This window comes from Hippopotamus amphibius, chromosome 10, assembly GCF_030028045.1.
Source record: "Hippopotamus amphibius kiboko isolate mHipAmp2 chromosome 10, mHipAmp2.hap2, whole genome shotgun sequence".
NCBI lineage: Eukaryota > Metazoa > Chordata > Mammalia > Artiodactyla > Hippopotamidae > Hippopotamus > Hippopotamus amphibius.
The window spans coordinates 114,676,596-114,694,304 of NC_080195.1; the positions used below are offsets into that span (position 1 = coordinate 114,676,596).

General features: G+C 43.5%; 1 non-coding gene across 1 annotated transcript; it reads right to left on the reverse strand.

Annotated features, from left to right (window-relative positions):
- Nucleotides 1–16,367: 16,367 nt before the first annotated feature.
- On the reverse strand, nucleotides 16,368–16,473 carry LOC130830702 (U6 spliceosomal RNA). Its single transcript, XR_009047869.1, has one exon. It is a non-coding gene; the product is annotated as a U6 spliceosomal RNA (small nuclear RNA).
- Between the last annotated feature and the right edge of the window lie 1,236 nt (nucleotides 16,474–17,709).

Genomic DNA, 17,709 nt, shown 5'->3' on the forward strand with positions numbered 1-17,709 from the left:
CCCCGGGACACCCTCCCCGCCCACGGGCTGCCCCCCCATTCCCAAGTCTTGAGACGCATCCTTCAGGGCCAACACGTGAGCTGCTTTCTCTGCAGGGAGCTTGTCTGGCTCCAGGCTGATCCAACCTGGACTGCTGAGGACCTGACTGCATCAGCAGGTGCCCGGAGAGGCCAGAGGGATTCAGAAGTGGTCCGCCTCAGGGAGAGAGCTCTCCCAGCACTGGGATGCTCGGGAATCATGTGGACTCTGTGAAATTAGCGTCTCTTTGATGTTACAACCAAGAAAATGATCTCTCTTTTTTTTTGGCCCCACTGCACAGCTTGTGGGGCCTTAGTTCCCCGACCAGGGATTGAACCCAGGCCCTCAGCAGTGAGAGTGCAGAATCCTAACCGCTGGACCGCCAGGGAATTCCCAAAATGATCATTTTTTAAATCAAACTTTTTATTTTGAGATAATTGCAGGTTCCCATGCAGTTGTAAGAAAGAACGCAGAGGGATCCCAGGTAGTCTTACCTGGAATCCCCCCCGTGCAGACACTGTACCGAATCACCCCCCGGCTGTTGACTGATCAGGCTAGACACAGATGGTCCCATCCCTACGAGGGTCCTCTGCTGCCCTTGGATAGCCACACCCCCTTTCTTTCCACCCCACCCCTCCTGAAGCCCTGATGATCATGAGTCTGTCCTCCATCTCTTTAGCTGCACCATTGCGTGAAAGCCCTGTAAGTGGCGTCACACGGGATGTGGCCCCCGGAGGCTGCTTCCTTACTTGAGCACCATTCTCTGCAGGTTCACCCATGGCCTGTGCTCCTCAGGGAGCTGCTCCTCCTCATGGCTGAGTGGTGCTCCACGGTGGGATGGCTCACAGTTTGCTCACCTGTGGAAAGACATCTGGGCTGATTCCAGTTTTGAGCTCCTACGAATAAAGCTGCTACACACATGCACAGCAGGTGTTGTGTGAATGTGACATCTCGCTTCTCTGGGATGAAGGTACAGGAGTGTATGTATTAAGTCATATGCCAATTGGATGTGCACTTTTTTTTTTCAGTTGAATATGATGGTTTCTTTTTTATTATTATTAAGTAACCAACGTGATATGACTTGGAATCCATGTCTGTTCTTTTTTTTACTGTAAAAATACTAAAAAAATAATGAATCTAATTTCTGTTTTGCCATAAAAGGATTCGTGAAATGTTATCTGAAGGATAAGAGAGGACATGAGGATAATAACGTGTAAGATAGATTTCATAGCCTTCTTCCCATTTTACTTATCCTCTTTGAAATAAGATCCGTTGTACCAATCTTTCATTCATTCAATAAATATTTATCAAGTGCCTATTCAACAGAGTAATGTGTGGTTGACTTGTAAATTATTTATAGTAAACATTTATTATAGTCTACAAAAGCAGTCACACAGCAATTGCACATTCTAAAACCTAATTTCTCTTCGAAAATCAAATTACTATCCACCCAACTTAGGCTTTTACATATAATTGTGTGTGTAATGTTTTCTAAAATGAGACAAACTACGTGTTTCTTAAAAATGAGATACCTTTCTTTCTTCCGTCCTTCCATCTCTCTTGCTTTATTCTTTCTTTGTCATCTATAATGAGCTTTCTTGCATGCAAATATCAGAAAACACTTATAAAAACATTTCTCTTTTCCCCTTATGTTATATGAATTTGAGCTCTAATTTTTACTTCTATAAATATCTAGGTAGTTACTGATTGAAATACACTCATGATACAAATACTACTTATAGAATATAGTTGATCTAGACCCTCCAACCCCGGCCGCCTATCATCCTACTCCCATCAACGTGCATCCTAATCCAGGAAAGCTCCTCTGAGCCTTCCATGTGCTACCACTAAAGACTATAAGTATACATTTAAAGTTTATGGAAACAGAGACTAATTAGCCAAATAATCTACTGCTCCCTACATTTCTAATCTTAAAGGCCGCTAAAAGTAACTAACACCTGTTTTTATCATGCCTGTAGTAAATAAAAATAAGCTTAAATTTTGACCATCATCATTTTGTGTATGCTCACTTTTATAAGAAACAGTCAAACCATGTTCCAGAATGGCTATACCTACACTTCCCCACTAGCAAGGTCCAAGTGATTCAGTTTCTCCACACTTTCTCTAGTATTTGGTGTGGTCACTGTTTTGTTTTACTCTGTGAGAGCCCACTGTGGCTCTAATTTGCTTGGCCATGATGGCTAAGGTGGTGAATATCTGAAAAGCTGTGCTCTATCGATGGTCATTGGTAAGATGTCTTTGGCCCACTTTCAAATGTTTGGTGGTTGTTGTTTCATTGGGGTTTTTTTTTATTGGCGTATAGCTGATTTACAATGTTGTGTTAGTTTCAGGTGTTGAGCAAAGTGAATCAGTTACACGTACATTGATACATATATCCAGTCCTTTTTTTTTTTTTTTTAGATTCTTTTCCTATATAGGCCTTTACAGAGTATTGAGTGTAGTTCCCTGTGCCTGTTTTATTGTTTTTGTTGTTGCGTTTTGGAAGTTCTTTGTATATTCTAGGTACTAGTCCTCTGTCAGATATGCAGTTTACACATATTCTCTCCTAGTCTGCAGCTTATCTTGTCATCCTAACATCATCTCTCACAGAGCAAACATCTTTAATTTTGAGGAAGTCCAATTTGTCAACATTTCCTTTTACCTATCTTGCTTTTGACATCAATTCTAGGAACTCTCTGTCTAGCCCTCGATCCTGAAGGTTTTCTTCTGTTTTTTCTCTAAAAGTCTTACAGTTTTACTTTTTAATCCATGGTCCATTCTGAGTTAACTTCTACATAAAGTGTGAGGCTTAGGTTGAGGTTCACTTTTTTTCCTTCTGTTTATCCAGTTGCTCCAGCACCGTTTGTGGACAAGGCTGCCCTTCCTCCACGGAATTGCTTTTGCACTATTGTCAGAAATCAGCTGGGCGTGGGCTTCCCTGGTGGTGCGGTCATTGAGACTCCGCCTGCCAATGCAGGGGACACGGGTTCAGTCCCTGGGCTGGGAAGATCCCACATGCCACGGAGCAACTAAGCCCCTACGCCACAACTACTGAGCCTGCACTCCAGAGCGCGCGAGCCACAACTATTGAGCCCATGTGCCACAACTGCTGAAGCCCACGCACCTAGAGCCCATGCTCTACAAGAGAAGCCACTGCAATGAGAAGCCCACGCACCGCAACAAAGAGCAGCCCCCACTCACCGCACCTAGAGAAAAGCCTGCGCAGCAACAAAGACCCAATGCAGCCAAAAGTAAATAAATAATTTTTTTTTAAGTCAGCTGGGCATATTTGAGGGGGTCTGTTTCTGGGTTCTCTACTCTGATCTCTGTGTCTCTCCCTCCACCGATATCCACAGTCTCAATACAATAAGTTTTAAAATCAGACAGACTGGGCTTCCTAGGTGGCACAGTGGTTAAGAATCTGCCTGCCAATGCAGCGGTCATGGGTTCAGTCCCAGCTCCAGGAAGATCCCACATGCTGCAGAGCAGCTAAGCCCGTGCACCAAAAAAAAAAAAGGAACATAAAATCAGACTGATTCCTCTCATTTTACCTTTCTTCAAAAATATTTAGTTTTTTTTAACTTACCATTTAAATTTTATTTACTTTTTTTTTGCAATTTGATAGTTTTTTTCTTATTAGTCATCTATTCCCATATAAATTTTGGAATAACTTTTCTATATAAAGTATTGCTCAGGTTTTGATAAGAATTGCTCTAAACAGTTTTCCCATGTTGGAGGAACTGACACTTCTACTATGTAGCTCGCCTCCTGCAGGCCTTGGTTTGGGGCGCTGGACCATCTGGTCGGGAGCCTGGCTGGTTTGGATTTGTTGTTACCATGGTTATGTCAGTGCTACACTCACATCCAGGCCCAGGAAGTTCTGGCTACTTGTTCTGTTGATTCCAGAGAAACCAGGCAGAAATCTCCAGCTGTAATTGTGGTTTATTTCAAGGTTCAGTTCTTGCAGGTTTTTCTTCATTTATTTTGAAGCTCTGTTGTTAGGTCACACATTTAGGACTGTGAGGTTGTCTTTTTTATGTATATATAAATATTTATTTATTTGTTGGCTGCGCTTGGTCTTCATTGCTGTGCATGGGCTTTCTCTAGTTGCAGCGAGCGGGGGCTACTCTTCATTGCAGTGTGAGGGCTTTAGGGGCACAGGCTTCAGTAGTTGTGGCATATGGGCTCAATAGTTGTGGCTCTCAAGCTCTAGCGCGCAGGCTCAGTAGTTGTGGCACACAGGCTTAGTTGCTCCAAGGCATGTGGGATCTTCCTGGCCCAGGGATCGAAGCCGTGTCCTCTGCATTGGCAGGCAGATCCTTAACCACTGTGCCACCAGGGAAGCCCCTGTGATGTTTTCTTGATAGCTTCACCCCTTCATCTTTATGTAATGTCCCTCTTTATCCCTAGTAACAATCTTTGTACTGAAATCAACTTTGTCTGATATTAATATTGACACTCCAGCTTTTTTTTAATCTGTACGGTATACCTTTTTTCCATCCTTTTAATCTATCTTTATACTTAAAATGGCTTCTTCTAGATAGCATATAGAGAACAGCACTCATAACACAGGAAACAGAATATTTTTAAAGAAGCAGAATTTTTTAAAAAGTAAACAAAATGTTTAGATCTATTTGTTATGATTCATTGAAATAAAAAGTTAACACAAGGATTATACAGTAGACCAGATACAGCTGAAGAGAGAGTTAATGAACCAGAAGCTAGACCTGTAACACAGGCAGATAAAGGTTGAAAAATATTAAAGAAAACTTTAGATAAAGAAGATAAAATAAGAAGCTCTAATACATATTTTCTAAGAAGGAGAGAATAGAGGGCACGGAAGAGGCAATATTCAAAGATGAGAGAATTTTCCAGACTTGGAATACAATGTACAAAACTGTGCTTTTGTTGGGTATTACGTTTTGAGCTAGTTATAAATGAGTGGTTTAAAGATGATAGGGATTTATTTTCTATCACATTAAGAAGTCTGGAGAGCAGAGTTGTGGGTCAAACGTGAAATAAGCCTCTTACCAATTTCACAACTCCTCAAGGACCCAGGAGTGTTTCTTTGAGATGCAATCACCAAGGCGGATAATACCCCATCTCCCAGTTTCCTAGGAGGAGAGATGGCAAACTTCAGCTGGCACCTGAGTCCATGTCACAAATCCTACCTCCCGTCACAAAGGTAGAGGAAATGGAACAGTTTCATCTTAGAAACGCGAAAATAATGGGTTGTAGTTACTTAGCTACATACAAGAGAAAGATGCCTGTCTTTGCAGTCTCTGTAGCAGATTATCTGGGATGCACAACACATCGTAGCTAAATGCTTGTTCAATAATAAAATTGCTTTCTTTTTCTCCTATCTTTATGGAGATGTTTTCTGGACTGGGAGATTTTTTTCTTTCATTCTGTTTCCCCAGCATCGTCCAGGGCTAGAACAGCTGCCCCTCTGATCAGAGCTCCAGGTCCTTTTGTGTTTCTGCTTCACCGTCCTTAATATGTGGCATCATGGAAATAAATGAAACTCCCTCAAATGAGAAAGCAAAGGCTTTTTATTCAGCTCTGGCTGCAGCCAGGGGGTCAGAACTCCTAGGCAGATAGAGGTGGGGGAAAGCTTCATAGTGGAAAAAAAGGAAGGCTCCAGGTGTGCTCTGATGGTTTGCCGTTGGTGTGGAAGCTGTGGGCAGGCTCACTAGAAGTGGGGGTCCTGTGTGATTCGTTAGGGGTGCATACTTGGCTTTCTCTGGTTGGTCTTAGGTTGTCAGCAGGAGCAAAAACTAGAGAAGCTGTCAGTTATTAATCAAGTCCTGGACACTATGGGCCAATTGTTGCAAGGGTCACTACTTGGCTTCCTAAACCAGTTACTAGAGAGAGCAGTCTGAATTCCTACATGTCTGCTGAAAGCAGTCTGGCTATAAGATAAGGAGTTGATTTCCTGGACAGGTTCCTACAGCTTGTGGGTCAGAGTTCTTTTTTTATAGACCACCTGGCCATTGTCCACTTATACACTCAGTGTCTCAGCACACATCATCCCGGTCACCTCACAGTCCCAAAATGGCCACAGTTGTTCCAGCCACTGTGACCACATTCCAGGCAGAAAGAAGGTAAGCAGAAGGGGAAGAGCGTGCCTTCCAGGTGAGTCTCTTTGCAGGGCTTTTTGTTATGAGGTTCCTCCCAAATACACTTGCTTAGATTTCTCCATCTTCCCGACCTTCAGGGAGGCAGGGAAATGTGATTGTTTGCTGGGCACAAGGAGGCCTTCTGCTGAAGGGAAGATGGAGAATGGGTACAGGACAGGCAACTGGCAACCTCTTCTATGCCTTTGGATTGAAAAAATGGCAGAATAAATCCACCCAAAAGTCACATTTATGAAAAACTCGTCACTGAGCACAGTCTTGAATGTATTCTTCAATATGAAATATGTGTTTCATGACAATTATTCTATATTAATAAAGAGCTGGTTGACCAGAACTCTTCATAGTCAAGGTCACAGGTTTAAAATGTACTCCTCAGTGTCTTCTCAAAAGGCCCGCTTCCACGTCCCACCATCCCCAGGGCACTGAGGCAGAGACAGAACCATCTGAGTATACTGATATGAACACAAATTGAAAACTGCTCAACTGTAACAGATTAGTTCCAAGAAACCATAAATTCAGGGAATTGGTCATTTGGCAAATTGACTCTTCAGAGACCTGGCTTCTAGCAACTGCCTGAGAGCGATGAGTGAGTTCTAGCACAAGAGCACATCATGATTGGCGGGGGAAGGGGACTTTCAAAGGCTCCTGGGGGCTTTCCTGTGGCTCAGAGGGTCCTCCCCACGCTCAGGGGAGGACCCAAGGGCTGGAAGGTTGACTCCACTGCACAGCAATCGCTCCCGTTCAAGTGGGTAATTCATGTCCTCTGGAAACAAGGAAATGAAATTCAAGCTGAAAAATCTGAGTTCAGGAGAGAGACCAAATTCTGAAGAAACGCAAGGAAATAAGTCCTTTGCACATTTGAGACCGACTGTGCTTTTAGGACGGGGGCCCCTTGGCAGCCAGGGAAGCAGGACGAGCCTCACTGGGGAAAAAACCACCTTACAAGGGGAAAGGGGCCAAAACAGGGGGTGTCACAGCCTCCTCGGCAGCCCCCCCGGGGCAGGCAGCTTCCCATCCAACGCAGCCTAAGTTCTTAAGAAACGAGAATGACCCTTACGTGCGTTTCCCTCCCCTGTGAAGAGTCCAGATGCTGCAAACACACGTGTGCACACACGCACACACGCATACCCACCCACCGGCGCACGTACGCTGCGTTCACCTGTCCTACCCGGGGCTGTCAATTTTCTCGGGTGCTACGAGGGGGTCAGGGGGCGCTTTCCGGTTTTGTTCTGTGTGCTCTGCTCTGCACCTTACCTGGCTCAGCGCCACCTGCCCCTCCCAAGTGAAGTTCAGTTTCCCCCCAACACGGCGACCACACAGGGTCCTCCTGCACCAAGCCTCCCACAGAAAAAATTCTTTTCAGTTCCTCCGCCAGAAATTTATTTTTTCCATTAAGGAAGTGGTTATCATTAAAATGCAAAATGGCAAGGAGGAAGACGCTTTGAGGGGTGACTTCCAAACTACAAAAGAAAAAATCGAGAGTGCCTCTAATCCTGGGAGACAGGGAAAATGGAAAACCTCAGGGGGTGGAACGTCTCGCTTGGTCCTGCTTTGATTGAAGACTTGGAAGCAAGAGTATTTAGAATTAATATTGGACTGGAGGCTTTTTAAGATTTTTTTAAAAAGTGGATGAGTTGATATGTCATTGACAGTTCAGTGGGGATTAGGCCTCTGCTCACACCGGCCTGCACCTGGCAAGAGAGGGCTTCGGGAGGAAGAGACCCCATCACTGTGTAACCTGGAAAGGGCCAGAAAGCACATTTCTTCACCCGCCTTTGTGGTGATTTCATTGAGAAACCTGGAGTGAGAAGCGGCCTCAGGGGTAGTGATAAGGAGGGCACTTGGGAGGAAGACAGCAAAGATGGGGTCCCATGGCACCGGCCACAGGCTTTCCGATACCCAGGCAGCCACGGGGCAGTGACTTCCGCTGGACCAGCAGGGACCATGGGCTTTGCCTCGGAAGCCAAGCAGCCAGGTCCAAATTCAGGGTCGATATTGCTAACCTCCCAGGCCTCAGCTGCCCTGCTTCAAAGGAGGGGTCAGAATTACATCCATCTGGTTGTGAGGATTAAACAAGAGTTCGTCACCAACGGCTGATGATTTAACCAATCAGGCCTCCGTAACGAGGCCTGTGTAAAAACTCCCACCGAAGGAGTTCGAAGAGCTTCCGGGTTGAACTCATCCACACGCCAGGAAGGTGACACACCTCAGCTCCCCGGGCACAGAGGCTCCTGTGCTCAGGACCCCTCTGGACCTTGCCCTGGGTACCTCTTCATCTGACCATTCATCTTTATCCCTTATGATACATCAGCAAATATGTCAAGTGTTTCCCTGAGTCCTGTGAACTGTCCTTGCAAATTATCAAGCCCAAGGTGGGGTTTGTGGGACCCCTGACTTGCAGCCAAGTCAGACAAAGCGTGGGAACCTGGGGCCCCCACCTTGGGGTTGCCACCCACAGTGGGGGCTGTCTCGGGGGGCTGAGCCCTTAACCCCTGGGGTCTGCCCTAACTCCGGCTGGTTGGTGTCAGACCCGAATTGAACTGTAGGACAGCTGGTGTCAGAGTTGGAGAACTGGTTGTAAGAAACCAATTATTGTTATTGTCCACAGTCAATACTTGTGTATATGCACCAAATCCTCTGCTCACCTCTCCTGTATCGGAGCGTTCTTCCCCTGGCTGTCTCTAGCTCCTTTCAAGGTAAACTCCCTTTGTTTTCACTTGTTTGAAAATGTCTTTATTTTGTGTGAATTTGTGAAAGATAATTTAGCCAAGAGTACAGTCGTAGGTTGGCCGTTATTTCTTTTTCTCAGCACTTGGCTCTGCTATGCTCTCGCTGTCTCCAGCGCTGTTGAGACATCAGCTATCAGCCCCTCATCACCACCCAGGCCACTTAGCTTTTCTCTGGCATGATTTAAGATCAGCACGTGGGCCGAGCGGGAAAGCCATAAACAGAATGGTGAGGCAGAGATCAGGCAAGAGACGTTTAAGATGAACCCAAGTGTGAAATGAACTTGAATTTCACATCTGGGGGACTTCCCTGGTGGTCCAGTGGCTAAGACTCCGCGCTCCCAATGCAGGGGGCCCAGGTTCGATCCCTGGTCGGGGAGCTAGATCCTACATGCCACAACTAAAAGATCCCACATGCCGCAGTAAAGGTCCTGCATGCAGCAACGAAGATTCCAAGTGCCACAACTAAGATCTGGCACAGATAGCTAAATAAATAAATAAATAATAGATAAATAAATTTCACATCTGAGGATGGGCTGGAGCAGAAAAGAAACAAAGACAGAAGATGGTATAGAAAGAGACAGCGTGATGAGCAGAGAGCCAGTGTGGGGTGAATGTTCATTGCTTTTGCCTGTCATGTTCCTCTTATCTGTGGCTTGCTGTGCTACTTTGGAGCTGGGGCAAGTGGACCTGAGAACAGCAGACCTTGTGTGGTTGCCATGAGGACAAAATGAGTTAATATTTGTAAAACATGTACAGCAAGACTTGACATACAATTTTTATATGTGTTTATTAAATAAGCATCTTCCTGCTCTGCCATCCTTGGTGCAGTGCCTCATGGGCCAAAGTGGCTGCTGGAGCACCAGCCATCATGACTGCATGCCAGGAAGGAGGCTAGGACACAACATTTTCTCTCACTTTTGGGAAACTCAGTCCTCTGACTAGGCAGCAACACGACCAGCTAAATCAGGATTCCATCACCAAGGAGAAACGTTCATTTTACTATATGCTGCTGAACATTCATCTCACTAAATAATGCAATTTTTCTTTAATGACAAATTCCCATCTTCATTTTATCAAGATCTTGCCACTTGAGTCATTTGTTTCTTCTTCCCCAGGGAGATTATGCCAGAGAAATAATCATCAAGTGTGTTTGTCCACATCCCACACACAGCCTCAGGCTCCCTGGACAAGCCCATCCCACCTGCCACAGCTCAGTTTCCAGGGCTGACTTTAGGGAGAGCAGAAGAAACACTTTCCCAGCCCCCACCCATGTGGAGGGGCACACCTGGTAGGAGAGGCTGGTTGATGCTGGGCCCAGCCATACCTGTCTACCTCATCTTTGACTGAGTGATGACTCATTGCCAGAGAGAGGTAGTTTTCCAACACGGTTTTCCTTCTGTAATGAATATCCTTTGTTTTATCACATTGTGGCATTGAAAGAAGAGAAATAGAATGTATAACTTCAAAAACAGTGGCGTGAGGAAAATTGTGTGTATATGTATGGGGGGCAGGGGCGGGGGGGGGCAGGTAAAAAGCCAATCAACCAAAAGAAAAGGGGGTGGACGGAGGCATCAGTGAAAAAACATGCAGTAAATAGAAAACGCCAAACAGGATGGATAAACTCAGTGCAGAGGTGCCAGTAATTACATTTCTTATAAATATATTGGGCTTGTCAATTTTAAGACAGATTACTCAGAGTAGAAAAAAATCACAGCCATCTGCTGTTTACAAGAGACTTACCTAGAGTATAATGAAGCAAAAGGATTAAGGAAAGGGTTGAGGGAAACATACCAAGAAAGGATTCACCAAAAGAAAGCTGATACTGTAATGTTTATACCAAGTAAAAATGCCTTGCAGCAGAGAGCACTACTAGGGATAATGAAAGTCTTTGGTAGTAAAAAACAACAATTCCTTAGGAAAGACAAACCTTGAAGCTGTGAGCCACTAAGTAAATGTTTTCAAAGTATAAGAAGCCAGAATACAGGACGAAATTAATAAATCCTCAGTTACTTCCCCTCCCTCCCTTAGCAATTGAGTCTGAAAGCCATTCAACTGGGCAAGGCAGTGGTGGAGCCTTGTGTTAAGGGGATCTGCAGGAGGGGCACGGATGGCAGGAGAGTACCCAGGGACCAGCCGGGGGAAGAAGGGGTCTGTGCTGGTGAGCCCATGGTGTCAGCAACCTGGCACAGGGTTTAGAAGCCCAAGCAAGATGAGGAGGAAGTCATGGGGTCTGGCCCCTGTAGGACCCTGGTGCAGACTTCCAGACCTTGACAGGGGTGAGGAGGGTTTACTTACGGTGGTGGAGTGAACAATGGTGGTGGCCCACGGGGTGTCAGGGCCTGAGCAGGGTGAGCAGGGCGTCCACACTGGGGGTGGTGTCATCCATGGGAGACCCAGTAGGGACAGGGGACTGATCCAATAGTTAATATATGTAACATGGTGGGAGCCAGATTTCTCACTGTTGGAAAAGGGAGTCGCAAATGTGGAAAGGGAGGAAAGGAGAATGAACTCTGTGGCACTAGACTGGAGGAACCGTGTGAGCTCATGTCTGCAACATGTAGAGATGTAGAAATATATCCATGTACAGGTGTGTGTATCCACGCACCTGTTTCCTTGTTCTGTCGCCTGTGAGGGCCTAGGCCACCACAGTGAGGAGCACACCCTGTGCCCAGATCTTGGTTTCTAAATGCCATTCTCCAATATATGGAACCAGGGCTCCTTGGGGAAATGGCTGATGCTAGGGCTTGGGAGGGAAGGCACAAGATAAGCCTGACATCTTTTTGTACCAGAAAGTAAGAGAGTGCTCAAAGAATGATGGGACATGACCAAAAAAAAAATTGACGCAGGAGCCAGGTTGAAGGCTCTCTTTGGCCAAATCAGGGACAAGTTGAATTTCTCCATGTCCTCACCAACACCAGTTTTCTTTGTTCATTTTGTTTTGCTTGTAGAGCCATCCTAATGGCTGTGAGGTGGTATCTTACTGCAGTTGTGATGTGCATTTCCTTAACGATTAGTGATGCTGAGCATCTTTTCATGTGCTTGTTAGCTTTACGTATCTTTAGAGAAATGTCTATTCAAGTCCTTCACCTATTTTTGAATCATGTTGTTTGTTTTATATTAATCTCTTATCACATATTTGATTGGCAAATATTTTCTCCCATTCTGTAATTGCCTTTTTACTCTATTGAGAGTGTCTTTTGAAGAACAAATTTTTAAAATTTTTGTGAAGTCAATTTTGTCTGTTTTCTTTTGTTGCCCTATGCCTTTTCTCTTATTGCTGGTGTCACATCCAAGAGATCATTGCCAAATCTAACGTCATGAAATTTTACCCCTGTGCTTCCTTCTAAGAGTCTCATTGTTTTAGGTCTTACATCTAGATCTTTCATTCATATTGGGTTGATTTTTATATATGGTTTAGGTAAGAGTCCAACTTCATTCTTTTGCATGTGGACATCCTGTTTTCCTAAATCCACTTGTTGAAAAGACTGTCCAATGGTCTTGGCATCCTTATCAAAATCATTTGACCATATATGCAAGTGTTTATTTCTGGGTTATTCTATTCCATTAGTCTATATGTCTGTCTTTATGCCTGTACCATAATATTTTTTATTTCTGTAGCTTTGTAATAAGGGAGCGTGAGTCCTCTGGCTCTGTTCTTTGAGATTGTTTCAGCTAATCAGGGTCCCCTGAGATTCCATGTGAATTTTACAATGAGTTTTTCTGTGTATGCAAAAAACGCCATTGGGATTTTGCTAGTTATTGAATCTGTCACTTTGGGTAGTTATTGACATCTTAACAATATTCAGTGTTCCAATCCATGAACATGGAATGTGTTTCCATTTATTTATATCTTCTTTAATTTCTTTCAGACATGTTTTGTAGTTTTCACTGTACAAGGCTCTCACCTGGGTTAAGTTAATTCCCAAGTATTTTATTCTGTCTGATGCTACTGTAAATGGAATTGTTTTTGTCATTTCCTTTTCAGGTTGTTCATTGTTAGTGTATAGAAATGTGGCTAATTTTTTTGTGTTGACTTTGTATCCTGCTACTTTGCTGAATTCATTTATTAGTTCCAACAGTTGTGGGGTTTGGGTTTTTTTTGTGGAATCTTCAGGTTTTTCTACTTATAATACAGCACCATATATCTGCAAATAGAGAAAATTTTACTTCTTCCTTTCCAACTTGAATAACTTTTATTTCTTTTTCTTGCCTAATTGCTCTGTTCAGAACTTCCAGTACTAGTCAAATAACAGTGGCAAAAGTGGGCACTCTTGCCTGTTTCTGATCTTAGAGGAAAAGCTTTCAGTCTTTTACCATTGAGTACGATGTTTATCATGGGTTTTTCATATAAGGCTTTTATTATGTTGAGGTAGTTTTGCTCCACACCTAGTTTGTTGAGTGTTTTATCATAAAAGACTGTTTAATTTTATCAAATGTTTTTTCTGCATTGAGATGATGAGGGGGGGTTCTTCATTCTGTTAGTGTAGCATATTACATCGGTCAATTTTCATATGTTCAACCATCTTGCATTCCAGGAATAAATCCCACTTGGTCATGGTGTATAATCCCTTTAATATGCTGCTGGATTCAGTCTTGTAGTATTTTGTGGAGGATTTTTGCATCAATGTCCAAAAGGGATATTGGTCTGTTGTTTTCTTTGCTTCCAGTTTCCTTTTCTGGCTTTGGCATCAGGGTGATTCTGGTGTCACACAATGAGTTAGGAAGTGTTCCCTCCTCTTCAGTTTTTTGGGACAACCTTGAGGACTGACATTATTTCTTTGAATGTTTAGTAGAATTCACCAGTTAACCCATTGGGTCCAAGGTTTTTCACTGTTGGGAGATTTTTGATTACTGATTCAAACTCCTTACTAGTTATAGGTCTATTCAGATTTTCTATTTCTTTTGTGATTTAGTCTTGCCAGGTTTTGTGTTTCTACGAATTTGCCTATTTCACCTAAATTATCCAATTTGTTGGCATACAATTATTCACAGTGCTCTCTTATAATCCTTTTTATGTCTGTAGAATTGGTAATCAAGTCCACACTTTCATTTCTGCTTTTAGTAATTTGAGTCTTCTATCTCTTTTTCTTAGTCTACCAAGCTAAAGGTTTGTCAATTTTTTTAATAAATTAATTTATTTATTTATTTTATTGGTTGTGTTGGGTCTTCTTTGCTGTGCGCGGGCTTTCTTTTTAGTTGCGGGTGAGTGGGGGCTACTCTTTGTTGTGGTGTGCGGGCTTCTCATTGCCATGGCTTCTCTTGTTGCAGAGCATGGGCTCTAGGCATGTGGGCTTCAGTAGTTGCAGCACATGGGCTCAATAGCTGTGGCACACGGGCTTAGTTGCTCCACGGCATGTGGGATCTTCCTGGAGTAGGGATCGAATCCGTGTCCCCTACATTGGCAGGCGGATTCTCAACCACTGCGCCACCTAGGAAGCCCAGGTTTGTCAATTTTGTTGATCTTTTTGAAGAACCAGCTCTTGGTATAATGAATTTTCTTTACTGTTTTTTATTCTCTATTTTGTTTATCCCTGCTCTAATCTTTATTATTTTCTTCCTTCTGGTAGCTTTGGGTTTAGTTTGTTCTTTTTTCTAGTTCCTTAAGTTAGAAAGTTAGGCTTTCTAATGTGTGGGCTTGAGCTCTTTCTTGCTGTTTCATGTAAGCATTTATAGCTATACATTTCCTCCTTGGCTTTTGCCGCGTCCCATAAGTTTTGGTATGTTATGGTTTTGTTTTCATTCGTCTCTAGTTACATTCTAATTTCCCTTGTGGCTTCTTTGATCCATTGATTAAGGGTGCTGCTGAATTTCCACAATTTTGTGGTGTTTAACAGTTTTTTTCTGTTATTAATTTCTAACATCATCCTGTTGCTGTCAAAGAAGAGTCTTTGTGTGACTCTTTATCTTTTCATATCTACTGAGACAATTTGTGGCCTCACGTATGGTCTGTCCTGGAGAATGTCCCATGTGTGCTTGAAGAATGTGTATTCTGTTGTTGGGTGGAGTGTTCTGTATATGCCTGTTAGATCTACTTGATTTACTGCATTGTTCTCTATTTCCTTACTTATCTTGTATCTAGTTGTTCCATCCACTATTGAGAGTCGGGGGTTGAAGTCTCTCCTACTGTAGAACTGTCTATTTTACCCTTCAGTTCTGTCAGTTTTTGCCACGTGTATTTTGCTGGTCTGTTATTAGGTATACAAATGTTTACAGCTGTTATAGCTTCTTGCTGTATTGAACATTTTGCTAATGTCTTCCTTTGCCTCTTGTAATCTTTTATTTAAAGTTTATTTTTTCTGATATTAGTACTGCCATCCTGCTGTGTTTTGGTCACTATTTGCGTGAAATATCTTCTTCCACCCTTTTACTTTCAATCTATTTGTATCTTTGGATCTAAAGTGAGTCTCCTATAGACAGCATATAGCTGGATTGTGTATTTTCATCTATCCTGGCAAGCTCTGTCTTTTGATTGCAGAGTTTACTCCATCTATGTTCAAAGTAATTATTGATAAGGCAGGACTTTTGTCATTTTGCTAGTTGTTTTCTATATGCCTTATAGCTTTTTTGTCCCTGATTTCCTGCATTACTGTCTTCTTTTGTGTTTAGTTGACTTCTTGTCATGAAATGTTTGAATTCCCTTCTCATCTCCTTTTGTGTGTATCCTATAGCTATCTTCTTTGTGATTACCATGAGGATTACGTTCAGCATCCTAAAGTTATAACACTCTAATCTGAATTTGTAGCAGTTTAACTTCAATAACATACAAAAGCTCTGCTCCCATACAGCTCCATCCCCACTCCTTTCCCTTGTCAATTTCACAAAATTACATCTTTATACACCATGTGCCATAGGGCCCTCAGGCTCTGTTCATTTTTCTTCAATCTTTTTTCTTCCTTCCCCTCAGACTTGATAATTTCAACTGTCTTATCTACAATAGCGTTGATTCTTTCTTCTGCTCAAACTTACCTTTGAATTCATCTGGTGAACTTTTCATTTCAGTGGTACTTGTAAGCTCCAGAATTTCCTTTTGGCTTCTTTTTAGGTTTTCTTTATTGGTCTCTATTTAGGTCTATTTATTGATATTACCATTTTGTTCGCACATCATTTTCTTGACTCTCTCCACATCCTCCTCTAGTTCTTTGAGCATCTTTAAGGCAGTTGCTCTAAAGTCTTTGTCTAGCAGTTATGTCCTCAGGTCTCTCAGAGACTATTCCTGTTGATTTTGTTTTTTCCTTTGAATGCACCATACATCCCTGTTTCCTTGAATGCCTTGTAATTTTTTGAAAACTGGGACATTTGAATCTAATAATGTGGTAGCTCTGAAAATCAGATTCTCCCCTCTTTCTCAAGATTTGCTGGGTTTTGTTGTTGATTTCTATACTTGGGTTTTTTTTTTAATTGGAGTATAGTTGCTTTACGATGTTGTGTTAGTTTCTACTGTACAGCAAATTGAATCAGGCACGTGTATACATATGTCCACTCTAAAAATACAGAATGCTTCACGAATTTGTGTGTCATCCTTGTGCAGGGGCCATGCTAACTTCCCTGTATCTTTTCCATTTTAGCATATGTGCTGCTGAAGTGAGCACTGTTTTTTTTTGTGTTGTGTTTCTTTTAATTGTTGTAGGCTGTCTCTATGCTGTGCCTGAGGTGTAAACTTAGTTTTCTTGGGTCTTTTCTGAGCCTTTCCCTGGATATATACAGTCACTTTCTAGTTTTCCCCATATATGCAGTTGTTTTCGGATGTTCTAATCTTTAACGTCTGGCTCCGAAAGAGGAAAAAGCAAAACACAAAGGAGGATTAAGAAGGATGCCAGCCCTTTAAATCCCCTGGCAGTCACTTCAGCCTGAGGGGGAGGGACTTGCAGCGATGGGAGAGGTACAACTATGGCTACCCACCCCCTTTGTCTGCACCTCTGTGATCAGAAGCAGCAACCTGCCGCCAGAGCACGGCTCCCCCGTATCTGGAGGACAGAGTCCCATTTCCCACCCTGACTCCCATGGTCTACGCAGGCGGCGCCAAGACTGAAGCTGCCTGCCAGGGGCTGGCGATGGGAGCTGGGTAGCTGCTACTGTGCAAGAGCTGAATCTTACCAAAATTAACTGCAGTTTACCACCCAGCCCTTCCCCCTTGACGTTGCAAGGCTTCAACAGACTCCAGATTTCAAAAATAGTTACATCATTCAGATCCTGCTAGTGCAGTGATCCAGGTGGGGAGACAGATTCTGCTGCTTCCTACTCTGCCATCTTCCCAGAATCCTCCCACATCACTCTGGGTGCCTCCTGCATGTGGGGGACAGATGAGGCTCGGGACATAGAGACGAAGAAAACAGTGTCTTGTCTCAGGGAGACAACAGCTACACATGGGAGAAGTTGGACTTTGGACCCAGAAAAACCAGTGCAACCCCTGACTCTGGCGCTGGCAGCAGGGTAACCCTGGCCACGTCCCAAGTCTCAGGCTTCTGACCCAGAAAGGGTGATGACAGTAACTGCTGTGAAAATTCATAGAAATGGCCCCTGAGAGTGCCTCCCGTGGTGCTCAGCAAGTCAGCAGGTCAGCACGCAGGAAATCATGTTCTTCCCATCTCCACGGACACAGCCCTAAAGTCCTCAGACTCACTCTCCCCCAGATCTGAAGATCTCAGAGGGGAAACCGTTTTCAAAATTAAAAGAGTGACCGCTCACAACGGATTGCCCTGGCCTGCTGCGGTCCCATGGAAAGGTGTGCCCTGCACTTGCCAGGGGACAAGCCAGACCTGCACAATGTTAGGGAAAACTTAGGAACTAAACAGAAGCTCCAAAACATTTGAACCTGAAATTCTAAT